The 16,494-nt window shown below is 40.4% G+C and overlaps 1 protein-coding gene across 3 annotated transcripts in view; it reads left to right on the top strand.

The window, feature by feature from the left end:
• The first annotated feature begins 13,484 nt into the window (after window positions 1-13,484).
• SMCO1 (single-pass membrane protein with coiled-coil domains 1) overlaps window positions 13,485-16,494 on the top strand; it is a 28,843-nt gene continuing 25,833 nt past the window's right edge. The window contains exons 1-2 of one of the 3 annotated variants that reach the window (XM_059163027.1): window positions 13,485-13,712; window positions 13,796-13,876. The gene's annotated coding sequence lies outside the window, so the exon portion shown is untranslated. Of the gene's footprint in view, window positions 13,713-13,795; window positions 13,877-14,680; window positions 14,816-16,494 lie in introns of those variants that run through there. The other 2 variants (XM_059163029.1, XM_059163031.1) reach the window with 2 other exon arrangements.

The following is a 16,494-nucleotide window of genomic DNA, read 5'->3' as shown; positions in this document are numbered from 1 at the left end:
GGAGATTCTTTTTTTCTCTTTCCTTTTTAAGATTTTTTAATTTATTTATTTGACAGAGATCACAAGTAGGCAGAGAGGCAGGCAGAGAGCGAGGGGGAAGCAGGCTCCCTGCTGAGCAGAGAGCCCAATGTGGGGCTCAATCCCAGGACCCTGGGATCATAACCCGAACCAAAGGCAGAGGCTTAACCCAATGAACCACCCAGGCACCCCGGCAAGGGAGATTTTTTTTTTTTTTAAGATTTTATTTATTTATTTGACAGACCCAGATCACAAGCAGGCAGAGAGAGAGGGGAAGGGAAGCAGGCTCCCTGCTGAGCAGAGAGCCCAATGTGGGGCTCAATCCCAGAACCCTGGGATCATGACCTGAGCTGAAGGCAGAGGCTTTAACCTACTGTGCCACCCATGCGCCCCCAGGTAAGGGAGATTCTTAAGCAGGCTCCATGCCCACTGTTGAACCCAGCATGGGGCTGGATCTGAGATCCTGAGATCATGACCAGAGCCGAAATCAAGTCCGATCCAACGGAGACACCTAGGTGTCCTTATACTAACTACTCTTACATTCCATGTTTTAAAGAGAATCTGGTTATCATTATCCTTGTTTGCAAAGAATTTTCTGATAAGTGTGATTTTAGCCTGAACACTTTGCAGTGACAGAAACCAAATTCAAATTGGCTTAAGGGAACAAAAAGGAGTTTTTTTGCTCACATAACTGAGAAATCCAAGGATAATCCAGCATGCACTGCTGGGGTAGCTAAACTGGTAAGATGTGAGTCTACAGGTACCCCACCTACAGAAAGTCTTTCCTAGAGTTGAAGAAGATACGGTGACTTGGAGCCTTGAAACAACAGTACATGAAACAAATGTATTCCTGGAGACTTTTTTTTTTTTCTTTAACTTACAACTAAGAGTCCTGACCAATTAAGTGGGCAATCAATAAATATTGTTGAGTGATCTCACTTGGAATTTAAAGAAAGGACAATACCATCTTGGCTCTAAAAAAAAAAAAAATTCACTGTCAGGGGCAGCGGGCACAGTTAGTGGAGCTTGCAACTCTTCATCTGGGGGTTGTGAGTTTGATCTGCACATTGGGAACAGAGATTACTTTTTTTTTTTTAATTTCATTCATTTATTTGACAGACAGATCACAAGTAGGCAGAGAGGCAGGCAGACAGAGAGGAGGAAGCAGGCTCCCTGCTGAGTAGAGAGCCCGATAATGGGGGGCTGGATCCCAGGACCTGAGATTATGACCTGAGCCAAAGCCAGAGGCTTAACCAACTGAGCCACCCAGGTGCCCCCAGGGATTACTTTAAAAAAAAAAAAAAAAATCACTGTCAAATCACCTTGGCCTGAGTGTTGACAGAAACAAGGTTCTAATTCTAACACTGGGCAAGGCTCTTTCCAATTTGGGCTTTAGTTTCCGTGAAAGTGAACAGCTTGAGTTAGAAATCCTCTAAGGTTCTTTTATGTCCCTGTTAAATGGAATGAAAATACCATCATTATAATATTATGCTTATCCAATGATTCTAATATTAAAATGTCAGGACGAACTAATGCTCATGGCTAATCTCTGGAGGTTTTAGAGGGATCCTTTGAAAAATTACCCAAGTACAGCATCTTTTTGGCTATTGAGTCTGAATAAATTAATGGGAACAAGGTAAGAAGTACTTAAACCAGGGTTGAAACATCAACCCTAAACTTCTTTTGGTTGCTGATAACATACCCACTCAGACTGCCTAAGCAAAAGAGAAGTTTTCTATTAGGGCATACGGAGCAGAATTCTCTAGTTTACTAGAGCAGAAATGCCCCTTCACTTGAGTCTTTAATGCCATAAACATTCAGAACAGCTGGGCCATCTGGGTGGCTCAGTTGGTTAAGCAGCTGCCTTCAGCTCAGGTCATGATCCCAGGGTCCTGAGATCAAGCCCTGATATTCAGGATCCTACCCAGCAGGGAGTCTGCGTATCCCTCTCCCTCTTCCCCTCACCCCCGTTCATGCTTTCTCTCAGTCACTCTGCTTTTTCTCTCTCAAATAAATAAAATCTTTTAAAAAAAAAATGAAAAGGCAAGCTATGGACTGGGAAAAAATTATAGAACATAAACCTGCTAAAGGATTTACATACAGATGATATAAGGAACTTTAACAACTCAAGAAAACAATCAATTAAAAAAAGGAAAATATTTGAACAGACACCTTTCCAAAGTGGATTACAAATGGATAATAAGGGCACCTGGGTGGCTCAGTTGGTTAAGTGACTGCCTTCGGCTCAGGTCATGATCCCGGAGTCCTGGGATAGAGTCGGCATCGGGCTCCCAGCTCCATGGGGAGTCTGCTTCTCCCTCTGACCTCCTCCCCTCTCATGCTCTTTATCTCTCTCTCTCAAATAAATAAATAAAATTTTTAAAAGAATAATTAAAAAAAACAAATGGAGAATAAATGCATGAAAAGGTATCAGTGAATAACCAAATTAATACCACAATGTTATGTCTAGACACATCTGTTAAAGGGGCAAAAATTTAAAGACAGACAATGTTGGTGAAGATGCAAACCAATTGGAACTCTTCCTACATTGTTGTTAAGAATGAAAAATGGAACAGCCACTTAGGAAAAAAGTTTGGCAGTTTTTACAAAGTCAAACATATATTTACTATATGACCCAGCAGTTCCATTCCTAGATATTTACCCAAGAGAAATAAAAACTTGTGTCCACACAAAGATCTCTACCGAAAGGTTTATGCTACTTGCCTTATAATAATAGCCAGTTGAAAACAAACCAAATAGCCATCAGTGGGTGACCCTTGGAACAAATTGTGGTTTGTGCATGCAGCAGAACACTGCAGAGCAGTAAGAGCAACAAACTGATACTTGCAACGACATGGATGAATTTCAAAAACATGATGTATGATGGGAGCTGGACACAAAATGCTGCATGAAGGACAAAGGAGAAAATAGAGGTTACCAGAAGTCAGAGGTAGGGGACAGGATTGATTGCAAAAAAGTGCAAGAGAACTTTTGGTGGTAATAAGGGTAATGTCCTATGCTCTTTATCTTGATTGTGGTGGTGGTCATAGGACTGTAAATATTTGTCAAAACTCAGCAAATCATATTTTTATAATTACTGAATTTTATTGTATATAAATTACATTCAAAATGGATTTTTTAAAGAAAGGTTGCATGCTGTACAAGTGTATTTTCAAGACAAGTGTCTTAGGGCTCTCTTCAAGCCTATTACCACCCAATGCCCTAGTTTATTTAAAGTGCAAGCAGTCTCACACCATGACTGTGTGTCTTGCTTTATCATTACTACTTTTTCACTTAAAATTGGGACTTTTTGCCCTTTAGTTTCCACAATTTATGTTAATGTTTTTTCCATTCTTTTTTCCTAATTTTTAAGTTGTGACCTTAGAAATATCAATACAAACAAGAGTTTAAACTGGGCATGTGTTCAACAGAAACATTTTATTCAGCAGACACCAGTCCTCCAGAGCCAGTAGAGTCACTAAACACAAGTGTCAATAACCACCCCTCTCCAATGTTCCATTATCGGTTCTCCATTAACAGCAGTAGCAGAAATTAACAGGAAGAATTTATCATGTCATAGAGTATCTTTGGCTGAAAAAACTAATAAAATTTAAAAATGTTTTAGGGGCGCCTGACTGGCTCAGTTGGAACAGCATGTGACTCTTGATCTTGGGGCTGTGAGTTCGAGCCCTATGTGGGGTGTAGAGATTACAAAAGAGAGGAAAGGAAGGAAGGAAGGATGGAGAAAGAAATGGAGGGAGGAAGGAAAGAAAAAGGAAGGAAGAGAGAAAAAGGAAAGGAAGGAAGAAAAAAGGAAGAAAGAAGAAAAAATGTTTTAAAATAAATGGCAGGTGTAGTTTGCTTTTTTTTTTTACAGAATTCTGTAAATCTAAAATTTATAAAGTGAGAATGCATGAACCAAGTGATGCACGTAATTCAATTAGAGAAATGTCTTATAACTGAGTCATTGCTCTGCCCAAGGTAGTATCAATTTGCCAAATGCAAAGAACCTCCTCTAAAGCAATTAGTGCCAAATCCATGTGAGAGGTAATTTAGTTTCAGCAAAACAGCATCAGCCATCACAATAAATTAATGTTGGCAATTTAATTTTATTAGTTGTAATTTGGTTTGTATTTAATATGTATGTTTCTTTTCATTTTATAGTCACATAAGAGTTAAAAGAAGTTGATACTAATGATGCATTTGGACATATTTAAGCAACATTATACTAAAAATAATTTCAACATAATTACTAATCAATCCTAGGAGCCTAATTTTTTTATATTTTAAAAAACATACAGTACTCAAGCTTGAATGCATGGACTTGTAGATAAGAGTCTTGAAAATCTTCCGGAGTGGCCTTTAGCATCTCCATCCATGTGAGACTAGGATGAATTGATGTTGCTGGGGAATGTGGGGAAATTGCAAGCGTGGTACCAGTAGTTTGCTGTGGAAGAGGATATTTTGGAGAAGCATAGATTGTTCAGAATAAATTCCAAAATAGCCAGATGGGAAAACTAGTCACATTATTAGTAGGAGGTATTAGAGTCAAGAATGAAGCCCTAAGTTTTTGGTTTCAGTGACTGGGTGGATCCTAGAGCCCTAAATCCATGTAGGGAGCACAAGAGGCTGGGCAGGTTTGACTACTTAGACCTCCCTTATCTGCCCGGACTGGTCCTTGCCATTCTGGTGTCATTACCATCAGCTCTCCAAAATGGCACCGAGCTGTTACTAGTCAGGAATCTGGCTGCACTGGAGAGGCAGGGTGATTTGGAGGATTACTGGACTCCTTAAACCAGAGGGGAGACTAGGTAGACATTTCTTTCTCTTTGCTTCCCTTAAATCGCTTACACTTAGCCTTGTTCCTTTCTTAATAATACACTCTAATTTTCTAATCCGTGTTATTCACGAAGCATTACGTTTTTTGATTCTTAGAATTTTTAACATTTTCCTTTCCTGCATTGCTCTGTAGAGATTTAGCGCCCCCTAGAGACATAATTCATAACTTCCTTTGTTTTCACAGATTTTGATAGCCTCGGATTAGTCAAATAACTTGATTAGCCCAGACCTGGACTTTTTTCTATTTTTTTCTAAGTGATTTGGACAATTATACATCTTCTTCTCAACTTTCTTTCTTCTTTCTTGTTAATAAGGAATTCTTCATGCTCTAAATAACCATTTATTTTTTAAATACCAAAATTTTAATTAATTTTTGTCTAAGTAGACCTCTCTAAAATTAAGTAGACCTCCATTTGGAGATGGGGAGGGAAAAAAATTAAATGAAATCAATTTTTTGAGTTTTCGAAAGTTTAAATAACTATTTTCCAAAAATATTTTCCAGGGTTAAGAATCCTTGTTTGTATTTTGGAAATGTCATTCAGCCCTACTATCCTACCACGTATTTTCATTGTCTATGACATTCCCATCATTGGATATGGCTATTTCTTCAAAGGATGACTTTTCCTTCAAAGCTCTTGTCCTTTGAGACTAGGATGTCTTCATAATCTTAGCTGCAAATCAGATCCACCAATGAAGATTTAAAAATATCTAGAGGGGCGCCTGGGTGGCTCGGTCCTTAAGCATCTGCCTTCGGCTTTGCTCATGATCCCAGGATCCTGGGATGGAGCCCCACATCGGGTTCCCTGCTCTGCTGGAAAGCCTGCGTCTCCCTCTCCCCCTCCCCCTGCTTGTTATGTTCCCTCTCTCGCTCTCTATCAAATAAATTTAAGAAAAAAATAAAAATTTAAAAATTTAAAAAATTTTTTTAAAGAAATATATATATATATATATAAAGAAAATATCTAGATGCCTGAGTCCTGTTCCTCAAACCCAGTTCAGTACCAATTAGAGGTTCAATATATTGCAGATCAACTCACCCTTCAAAAATACTAAATGGTGTAGGGGCACCTAGCCGGCTCAGTGGGTAGAACATGAGACTCTCTATCTCAGGGTTGTGAATTCAAGCCCCAAATTGGATGTAGAGATTACATAAAAGTAAAATCATTTTAAAATACTAAATAATTAGAATGAAATACATTTTTCAATTGATTTGCACACCTGTCAGAATGGCTAAAATAAAAAAACAATGACAACACCAACTGCTGGTAAAAATGTGGGAGAGGGGCGCCTGGGTGGCTCAGTGGGTTAAGCCGCTGCCTTCGGCTCAGGTCATGATCTCAGGGTCCTGGGATTGAGTCCCACATCGGGCTCTCTGCTCAGTGGGGAGCCTGCTTCCCTCTCACTCTCTGCCTGCCTCTCTACCTACTTGTGATCTCTCTCTGTCAAATAAATAAATAAAATCTTAAAAAAAAAAAAAAAGAATGTGGGAGAAATTAGATTTCTCATTTGTCGCTGATGGGAATGTAAAATGGTACAGCTACCCTGGAAAACAGTTTGGCATTTTCCTACCAAAAAATGTGCCCAAACCATGTAACCCAGCAATTGCTCTCCTGAGCGTTTAAACAGATGTTCTCATAAAAACCTGTACGTGAAAGTTTATAGCAGCTTTATTCGTGGATAGCCCCAAACTGGAATTAGCCTAGATTCCTTAAAGAGGTAAATGGTTAAACAATCTGATATATCCATACTGTGGAATACTACTCAGAATAAAAAGGAACAAACAAACAAAAAACTAACAACAACAACAACAAATTTAAAAAAGAAGGAACAAACTATTGATACATACAGCAAACTGGATTTCATGTATTTTCAAATTACTGTCATGAATTTGTTATAATACCCTCTTTTATTAGCCTTGTCATAAGGGTTTTTTCTTCTTTTTTTCTTTTTTCTGTTTTTTAAATAGGCTCCATGCCCAGCATGAAACCTGCAGGGCTTGAATTCATGACCCTGAGATCAAGACCTGAGCTGAGATCAAGAGTCAGCATGTGCTCAACCAACCGAGCCACGCAGGTGTCCCTTGTCAGGAGTTTTTAAAATTTTAATAGCCTTTTCAAAGAAGCAATATTTGCCTTTGATAATACTATTATTTGTTTTCTGCTTAATTGCTGCTCCAATTATTATTATTTCCTTCATTCTGCTATCTTCAGGTTTAATTTGTCCATTTTCTAACACTTTGAGATGGACACTTAGCTCATTGATTTTTTAGCTCCCCCTCCCTTTGGCATATATGCATTTAAGGCCATACAATTTCTTCTAAGTATGGCTTTACCTACATCCTTCCAATTTTATGTGCCACACTTTCATTAGTGCTCTAATATAACATTCTAGCTTTTTAAATATAACATTTTAATTTTTCATTGTGATTTATTCTTTGATACATGAATTATTTAGACATGTGACAAATATTGACACATTTCTCTCTGATACTGGAAACAAGAGATGAGAAGGATATCTCCACCATTATTTGTATTTGACATTCTACTGGAGGTCCTAGGTAGTACAATATGGCAAGGAAAAAAAAAATAAAAGCCATAAAACAAGAAGTAAAACAGTTATTTACAGACATGATTATGTATTCAGAAAATCAAAAGAATCTAAAGATGAGTTGCAAAAATTAAAAATGGATTTATTAAGGTTGCTGAATAAAAAGATAAATATATAAAAAATGGTAGTATTCCTATATAACAGCAACAATAAAGGAAAAATTAAAAATACCACTTATAATAGCAACAGGAAACATCAAATACTAATAAAATGAAAAACAAAATAACTCTACAGATAAAAAGTGTAAAACATGCTTGAGACAAATTAAAATCTAAAAGAGGGTTTTATCATATTCATGAATTAGAAGATAAAGTATTATAAAGATGTCAGTGTAATTCTAATCAATCCCAGCTAGTACTGTTATAAAAATTAGGCAGCATGTTGTAAATTTTATATGAAAATGCAAATGGTCTAGGGACATCTTGATGGCTCAGTCGTTCAAGCAGCCAGCTCTTGATTTTGACTCAGGTCATGATTACCAGGACTCCTGTCCTGGTATCAAGCTCCCTGTCAGATTCCCCGCTGAGTGTGGAGCCTGCTTGAGGATTCTCTCTCCCTCTCAATTAATTTATAAATAAATAAATAAATATTTTTAAAAATGCAGATGGGGGCACCTGGGTGGCTCAGTCAGTTAAGTGGCTGCTTTTGGCTTGGGTCATGATCCCGGGGTCTTGGGATCGAGTCCCACATCGGGCTTCCTGCTCCTCAAAGAGCCCGCTTCTCCCTCTCCCTCTGCCTGCTGATATGCCTACTTGTGCTCTCTCTGTCTCTGAAATGAATAAATAAAATCTATTTTAAAAAATGCACATGGCCTAGAATAGCACAGTTAAACTTGAAGAACAGAGGTGGAGGACTCACACTATATGATACACTTATTATAAAGCTACAGTAACTACGAATGTGGTATGGGCACAAGAATAGATACATAGACCAATGAGGAAGAATAAAGAATAGAAATAGATATTTATAAACATGCAAACTCAATTAGTGACAAACGTGCACTGCAGAGCAGTGAGAAAAGGACAGTCTTTGCAATAAATGGGATTTGTTCGATTGTATATCCATATGGAGAAGAAGTTAATATTGATTCTTTACACTAATCCAAAAATTATTTCTAGGTGTGCTTCAGATCTAAATGTGATAGGTAAAGTAATAAACCTTCTAAATTAAAAAAAAAGAGAAGAAAAATGGTTTCATGACCTTGAAGTATTAAAGATTTCAAATAGAAGACATCAAAATGAAAACATGGATAAATTGGATAACTTTAAATTAATTTAATGAAGACAAAATCTACATTAAAATTAAGAACCTCTGTTCATCAAAATACACTGTTAAGAGGATAAAAAAGGCAAGCCAGAGTGGAAATAAGATATGTGCATTTTATAACTGACAAAGGACTGGAATCCAGAACGAAAAAATAACTGACTAACTGATCAATTAATAAAAGAAAAAATCAGACAATCCAACAGAAAAGTGGGCAAAAGATATGAATAGGCCAATAGATATACAGAAGGGCAATAAACATAAGAAAAGTTGATCAACTGCATTGGACACTGGAAAGTATAAGCTAAAACACACCCACCAGAATGCCTAACATTGAAAAAGTTGACAGTACCAGATGCTGAAGCATGGAGTCACTGGGTTTCCATACATGAGCATGAAAATTGGTGCAACTATTTCATAAAACTAACTGGCAGTACATGTAAACCTGACAATGTACATAACCCATCCAGCAATTCCATTTCTAGATCTATACTCGACAGGAATTCATGTACCAAAAGACAGGTACAAGAATGTTTATAGCAGTATTACTTAGAATAGCTCCAAAATGGAAACTACTCAAATGTCCAACAATAGAATGTATAAGTAAATTGTGATATATTCTGTTATGGAATACCAAACGGAAATAAAAAGTGAGCTAAATATTTCACTCAACAAGCATGAGGGGTGCCTGGCTGACTTAGCAGAACATGTGACTTTTGGTCTAGGGGTTGTGAGTTCGAGCCCCACATTGAGGGTATAGAATACTTAAAAATAAATAAATAAATACATAAATTTTTAAAAATAAATAAATTTTTAAAAAGCGTGAGTCTTACAAACATAATATTGGGCAAAAAGGAACCAGTCAAAAAATAATACACACTGAGCCTGGGTGGCTCAGTGTTTAAAGCTTCTGCCGTGGCTCGGGTCATGGTCCCAGGGTTCTGGGATCGAGCCCGGCATCGGGCTCTCTGTTCGGAAGAGAGTCTGCTTTCCTTCCTCTCTCTGCCTGCCTTTCTGCCTACTTGTGATCTCCATCTGTCAAATAAAATTTAAAAAATTAAAAATCTTAAAAAAAAATACACACGTCTAGCCATGACAGAGTAACTGATATCAGACTAAACCTCCCATCATATGCAACTAGATAACTATAACTGTAATGGCCTATTTAGCCAGAGCAGCTCCATCTCGGTTGAACAGCCATTTTGTTGTTTATTCAGTATAACTTAAACTGACCCTGCCACCCCCGCCAGGGGACTTACTTAAAAGCAAGTCCTGGAAACTAGTAAAATATGGTCAACCAGTCCCAGGTAACAGAGCCCAAATACAAGGTCAGGTCAGGCCAGGTGGAGACATCCAATCACTATCTCCCTAAAAATGTGGGCCCTGCCTTTTGGGTGCCTTTTAGGTGCCTTTTGGGTGCCAATTCTGACCAAGGTAATAGGCTAGTTCAAATATCTACTATAGGGTGAATTGTAATTCAATTGGCCACCAGTGTGTGTCCTAGCATGACTATGCAACTTTCTCTTTGTGTTACAATCTCATTGGCCACCTTGTGTGTGGCCAGGTTCAACCACATGGCCTTTGCTCTATAAAAGTTAGTCTGTGTGGGGCACCTGGGTGACTCAGTGGGTTAAAGCCTCTGCCTTCGGCTCAGGTCATGATCTCAGGGTCCTGGGATTGAGCCCAGCATCAGGCTCTTTGCTCTGTGGGAAGCCTGCTTCCTCCTCTCTCTCTCTCTGCCTACCTCTCTGCCTACTTGTGATCTGTCAAATAATTAAATAAATAAATCTATTAAAAAAAAAAAAAAAAGTTAGTTTGTGAGGCCAGGAGGGGTCGCCCTCTCTGTAAGAGGCTGCCCCGACCAGTCGGTTTGATCGATACTTGGCTCGAAATAAAGTTTTGCTTGACCTTTGCTTTGTATCAGTCTCACTCCTTTGATCATGGATCTAACATAACAAGTGTGAAATAGTTATTTTCAGTCATCGGACCACAGGCAGCACAGTACACTGATTACTGAGAGAAGGGGAGAAAAATGAAGTGAGCCCTACAATTTCCATAGCTTTATTCCTGGTAGCATTTACCAAATATGAGCATAGAGAGGACACAGTGACTGGATGGCTCAGTTGGTTAAGTGTTGGACTCTTGGTTTCTACTCAGTTCATGATCTCAGGGTCATGGGATCAAGCTCCATATCAGGCTCCACCCTCAGCAAGTAGTCTGGTTGAGATTCTCTCCCTTTCCCTCTACCTCTCCCATCTCCCACTAATAAATAGATAAATCTTAAAAAAAAAAAAAAAAAAAAAAGCTGGGGGGCAACTGCGTGGCTCTGTCCTTAGGTGTATGCCTTCAGCTCAGGTCATGATCCCAGGGCTCTGGGATCGAGCCCTCCATTAGGCTCCTGCTCGGCAGGAAGCATGCTTCTCCCTCTATCACTCCTTCTGCTTATGTTCCCTCTCTCACTGTCAAATAAATAAATAAAATCTTTAAAAAATAAAAAAATAAAAATTTTTAAAAAGTGAGTGCCTGGTGCTTCAGTGGGTTAAGCCTCTGCCTTCATCTCAGGTCATGATCTCAGGGTCCAGGGATCGAGTCCCACATTGGGCTCTCTGCTTGGCTGGGAGCCTGCTTCCTCCTCCTCTCTCTCTCTCTCTCTCTCTTTCTCTGCGCTTACTTGTTATCTCTCTCTGTCAAATAAATAAATAAAATCTTTAAATAAAATTTAAAAAGAGAGAGAGAGAGAGAGAGAAGCCAAGGAGTCTCAGTTGGTTAAGCATCTGCCTTCAGCTCAGGTCATGATCTTGGGGTCCTGGGATGGAGCCCCACACGGGGCTCCCCACTCAGTGGGCAGTCCCCTCCCTCACCTTCTGACCTTCCCCTCTGCTCATATTCTATCTTTCTCAAATAAATAAAATCTTTTTTTTAAAGATTTTTTTAAAAGATGTTAAATAAATATTTTTTTTTAGATTTTATTTTTTGAAACAGAGAGAGAGCACAAACAGGAGGAGTGGCAGGCAGATGGAGAGGGACAGCAGACACCCACTAAGCAGAGAGCCCTGAGGGATCAAGTCCTGGGATCATGACCTGAGCCAAAGGCAGATGCTTAACCAACTAAGCCACCCAGGCACCCCTCAAATAAATACAATCTTTAAAAAAAGGGGGGGGGGATCCCAAGTAAAGCCTGGCAGAGTTGATGATCTGAGGAGAAAAAAGTCAGAGCCTATAGAAACTGAGGCAGCTAAAAGTTACAGAGCAGAATACTAGACATATGGAAACGGTGCAAAGAATGAGATCCAGAAATCTGCATAGGAGTTTCCTTATGTCTTGGGCCAAATACAATGCTTTGCAGAAGTAAGATGAGACTCCATGAGGCTAAGCAAAGAAAGCCTACTGGAGAACTATAAGCTGAACAACCATCAGAGAGACTTTGGTGTTGAGAGATCTTGTTGGGAGACGTGTTGACTTTATTGACCCGATACATTCAGTAGGACTAAATTAGACCTACAGAAAAGGCTACTTGAGAGCCACCATTACAAAGCTTAATAACAAGCCTTGAAAGGACATTCTAACTCATACTAAAGAGCCTACCAGGATAAAATTCAACATTTCTCCCCCCTAAATCCAGCACCTTAGACCACTTGGCCACACAACCACCCAAAACTTGACATTTTTAAAGGAACACACCCAAATCCATAAAATCAACAATGTAACAGTTGTAATCACCAGCATCAAATCAGTATTACTAGACAATGGAGAGAGTAGGCAAATTTATAGAGCTAAGAAGTAGATTAGTGGTTGTTTAAGGCTGGGGGCATGAAAGGAATGGAGAGTGACTAATGGTTTGGGATTTCCTTTTGGGTGAACTAAAATGTTCTAAACTTAGATTTGGTGATGGTTATAAAACTTTGTGAATAAAAGGTCCCCCAATAATGGGCCTGTGATTAAAGGAGCGAGACTGATACAAAGCAAAGGTCAAGCAAAGCTTTATTTCGCGCCAAGCATCAAGAATCAAACCAAACGTTCAGGGTCACCCCTCTTACAGAGAAGGCGACCTCTCTCTGCCCCCACAGACTAGCTTTTTAAGGGCAAAGGCCATGTGGCTGGGCCTGGCCACGCACAGGTGGCCAATGAGATTGTAACACACAGAAAGCTACACAGTCATGCTAGGTCACACATAAGTGACCAACTGAATTACAATTTACCCTATAGTAGACATTTGAACTAGCCTATCACCTTGGTCAGAATTGGTGCCCAAAAGGTGGGGCCCATACTCCTTGGTAGCTAGGAGACAGTATGTGCCCCCACTGACTGAATGTCTCCACCTGGCCTGACCCATCCTTGTATTTGGGCTTTGTTACCTGGGACCGGTTTCTGGGACTTGTTTTTAAGTAAGTCCCCTGGGGGGAAGAGGGGCAAGGACAGTTTAAGTTTTACTGCGTAAACAACAAAATGACTGTTTAATCCAAGATGGAATCCTCTGGCTAAATAGGCCCTTACAGTGAATATAGTAAAATCCACAGAATTGTCACTTCACATGGGTGAACTTCTTTTTAGGAAATTCTCTAGATACTGAAATACCAAGAAAATGTGACCTATACTCAGGAGAAAAACTAATCAGGAGAAACTGTAAGGGCCTGGTTGGCCAGAGGCAGTCATTTTGTGTTTATGCAGTAAACTTAGATTGACCCTGCCCCTCCCAGAGGAACTTACTTGCAAAGCCTAGATACAAGGGCAGGTGAGGCCAGGTGAAGACATCCAATCAGTGGGGCGCGCATATATCTACTAGGGTAAAGTGAAATTCAATTGGCCACCCGTGTGTTACCTAGCAGTTTTTTTCTGTGTGTGGCAGACTTAGCATGACTGTGCTGTTTTCTCTGTGTACTGCAATCTCATTGGCCACCTGTGTATAGCCCAGCTAAACTACCTCTATAAAAGTTAGTTTGTGAGGCTGAGAGGGGTCCCCTCTTTGCAAGAGATGGCCCTGGCCGGTCAGTTTGATTCTCGATGCTTGGCGCGAAATGAAGCTTTGCTTAACCTTCGGTTTGTATCAGTCTCGCTCCTTTGATTACAGATCCTCACATTGGAGGGAGCACCCAGATTCAAACGACGAGAACTGAGCCAGCATCGGAATTTTTGGGAAAAGCCTCCGGAGGTAAAATCACGGGATCCTACCTGTCTGTCTGGTTGGAGCTCCAGGGTATGGCCCAAAGGGGATAAACTGGATGCAGCCATGCTCCCCCGGGCTGGAGTGGATGCGGAAACACCCCATCCCTCTGCTGGTAGATGGATGGGAGGTTCGAGTCCCCCTAGACGGTTGGGGGGGTTCGAGTCCCCCTGGGCAGTTGGGGGGGGGTTTGACTCCCCCTGGGAAGTTGGGGGATAAAGAAAGCCCCCACCAGTGGCGGGTTATGGGTAAGAATAGTTGGGCCTGCTTGTCTTTGCCTGGTCCTTTTGTTGTCTGTTGTGTTGTTTGTTACGACTGAAGGAATGGGGCAAGCAGAGAGTAAAGGGACTCTGACTTTCATCTCTCCGTTCCTCATAATAGATGTGAGGCTTCTCGCTCACTCATTTCATGTGTTAAGGGCTATGACTGGAGCCAACTGGGGTTAGTCTAATGCCATGTTAAGGTGCCCAATGCTGATGCTCATTGGAGCTGGGCATGGAATATGAATGCCTAGTGGGCCACTTTTGGTAAGCTGAACTGGCACTACAGGATAAACCGACCTCAGGACAGAGACTTTAAGGAATATTCCCAAGCAGCTGCTGAAACTCCCTTTGTTTTGGGGAATTCCTTGCCTTCTCTGGCCCGACATGGACTGCCAAGTCCCTCCCCCTTGCTGGCAGGAGAGCATGACATCTGAAGTGGAGATGGTTATTTGTCTGTCTCAAGGTTTTTGTTTTTGTTTAAGATTTTATTTATTTATTTGACAGAGAGAGATCACAAGTAGGCAGAGAGAGAGAGAGGAGGAAGCAGGCTCCCTGCTGAGCAGATGCGGGACTCGATCCCAGGACCCTGAGATCATGACCTTAGCTGAAGGCAGCGGCTTAACCCACTGAGCCACCCAGGCATCCTGTCTCAAGGTTTTAATAGGTAATTGTTAAAGTGGCTTCCGAAGTCTTTGGTAACCTGAAACTGTGAAGGGTTGCTTGAATGACAAATGGAATTAGATTTGTTGGACATCTAGGTCTTAACCAAATGGGATAAAATGCTAGAGTGTTGGCTGCTGAACTGGGTTTGTGCTTTTGAAATCTGCTGGTGAATATGTTCTATGCTTAACTGATTGATAAATTTGCCATCTAAAGAATTCTGTTGTAACAACTCACAATTGGTTTATATTTAGTCTTCAATAGAGGTTAAGGTATTTCTAAGAGTACAAAATTCTGTTAAGTGTAATTAAGACTGATGGAAATGAGAAAAGCAACTCTGTATGTAAAAAGTAGGAGATATGTAAAAAGAGAGAAAAACAGCCCCGAGGCCACTGTCGGAGCTAAATCCATTCGTAAAAGAATGGAAGGGGGTGGGGGGAGACTGATCACCTCCCATTAGCCAGGGATACCCAAAGGGGAGGATGTCCAACCTGTTTGAATCTGAAGAGTGCCTGACTGTGCGAATGTGTCTGTATGGCTCCACCGCTTCTACTACAAAGTCTGAGTGGGCTGCACCCTGAGTCTCATGGGGCGTCATATGGCATAACAGTCATCTACTCCACGGAGTAGTCTGGTGCGGGGTTTATGCGGACAGACCTTAGCTAAGACGCTCCTAAGTTCCCACGAGGGACGCAAGCAGGACAGCTTCTGAAAGATCCCCCTCCCTTTGTCTGAGACATCATTCATGATGGGAGGGAAACCTAGTAAACTCATTATCATACTTAAGAAAAAAAAAGACTCAGATATGACTAGATAGCTTAAAGGAACTAAGGCTGACTTTATAAAACCTGGAAATGTAAAGCCCTTTGGAACTGTTGGCCTGATACCTTGCTTAAAGAGTTGCCAGCAGCCTCACCAGGTGAGTAAAGGATGTTACTTCCTGGAAGGTGCAGGAACCTCAGGATTCTTTGGAGGCCTCAGGAAGAGGAATTTGCCCAAATTGACAGATATTGCAGGCATGTCTGATGGCAAGTATGTAGCTTGGCTTCTGGCCTGGAGAGGCTATCATAAGTTCAACCTAGAGATTCCTTATGAGAAGCTCCAGCAGAGCAGATTCTAAAAGATTTATATGATCCCTCACTGTTTTTGCTGAGCTTATGTAAATAATTAGGCCAAGCTTGTTAAAAGTGGACTTGTTTTTCAAATAAATTAGTCCTGGTTTGGCTATCTCTGAAAACGAGGGTTATTTAGAGAGAAAAATTGTGTTTTAATAACACACTTTTATGGATGTTAAATTCTAGATTTGATTGTCTTTAAATGTTTGTTTACTTAAGCTAGACAACTTGAGGTAAACTTCAGGGAAATTGCATGATGGCTCACTTAGACGATCTTGCTTTGTCAGTCAGTCAGCCCCAGATATAGGAAACTTCAGAAAATTGAAGGATTTGAAGGGAAGAATCTGACTGAGTTAGTGGGAATAGCAGAAAAGGTGTTTAACAACAGGGATGCACAAGAGGATGAAAAACAGAGGAAAAAACTGGTTAAGGTTTTGGCATTACATGAGGCGAGGAGGAGATGGGTAGGGGATAGTAAATGGAAGGAAAAGCCTAAGCACAGAGAAGGCAGGTGGGAAGACTTAGATTCAGATCAGTGTGCTTACTGTAAGGAAAAAGGACATTGGGC

The sequence above is a fragment of the Mustela lutreola genome, chromosome 2 (genome assembly GCF_030435805.1).
Source record: "Mustela lutreola isolate mMusLut2 chromosome 2, mMusLut2.pri, whole genome shotgun sequence".
In the NCBI taxonomy this organism is placed as follows: Eukaryota; Metazoa; Chordata; class Mammalia; order Carnivora; family Mustelidae; genus Mustela; species Mustela lutreola.
The sequence above is the reverse complement of the archived record's forward strand: the minus strand, read 5'-3'. Positions and strand labels throughout refer to the sequence as shown.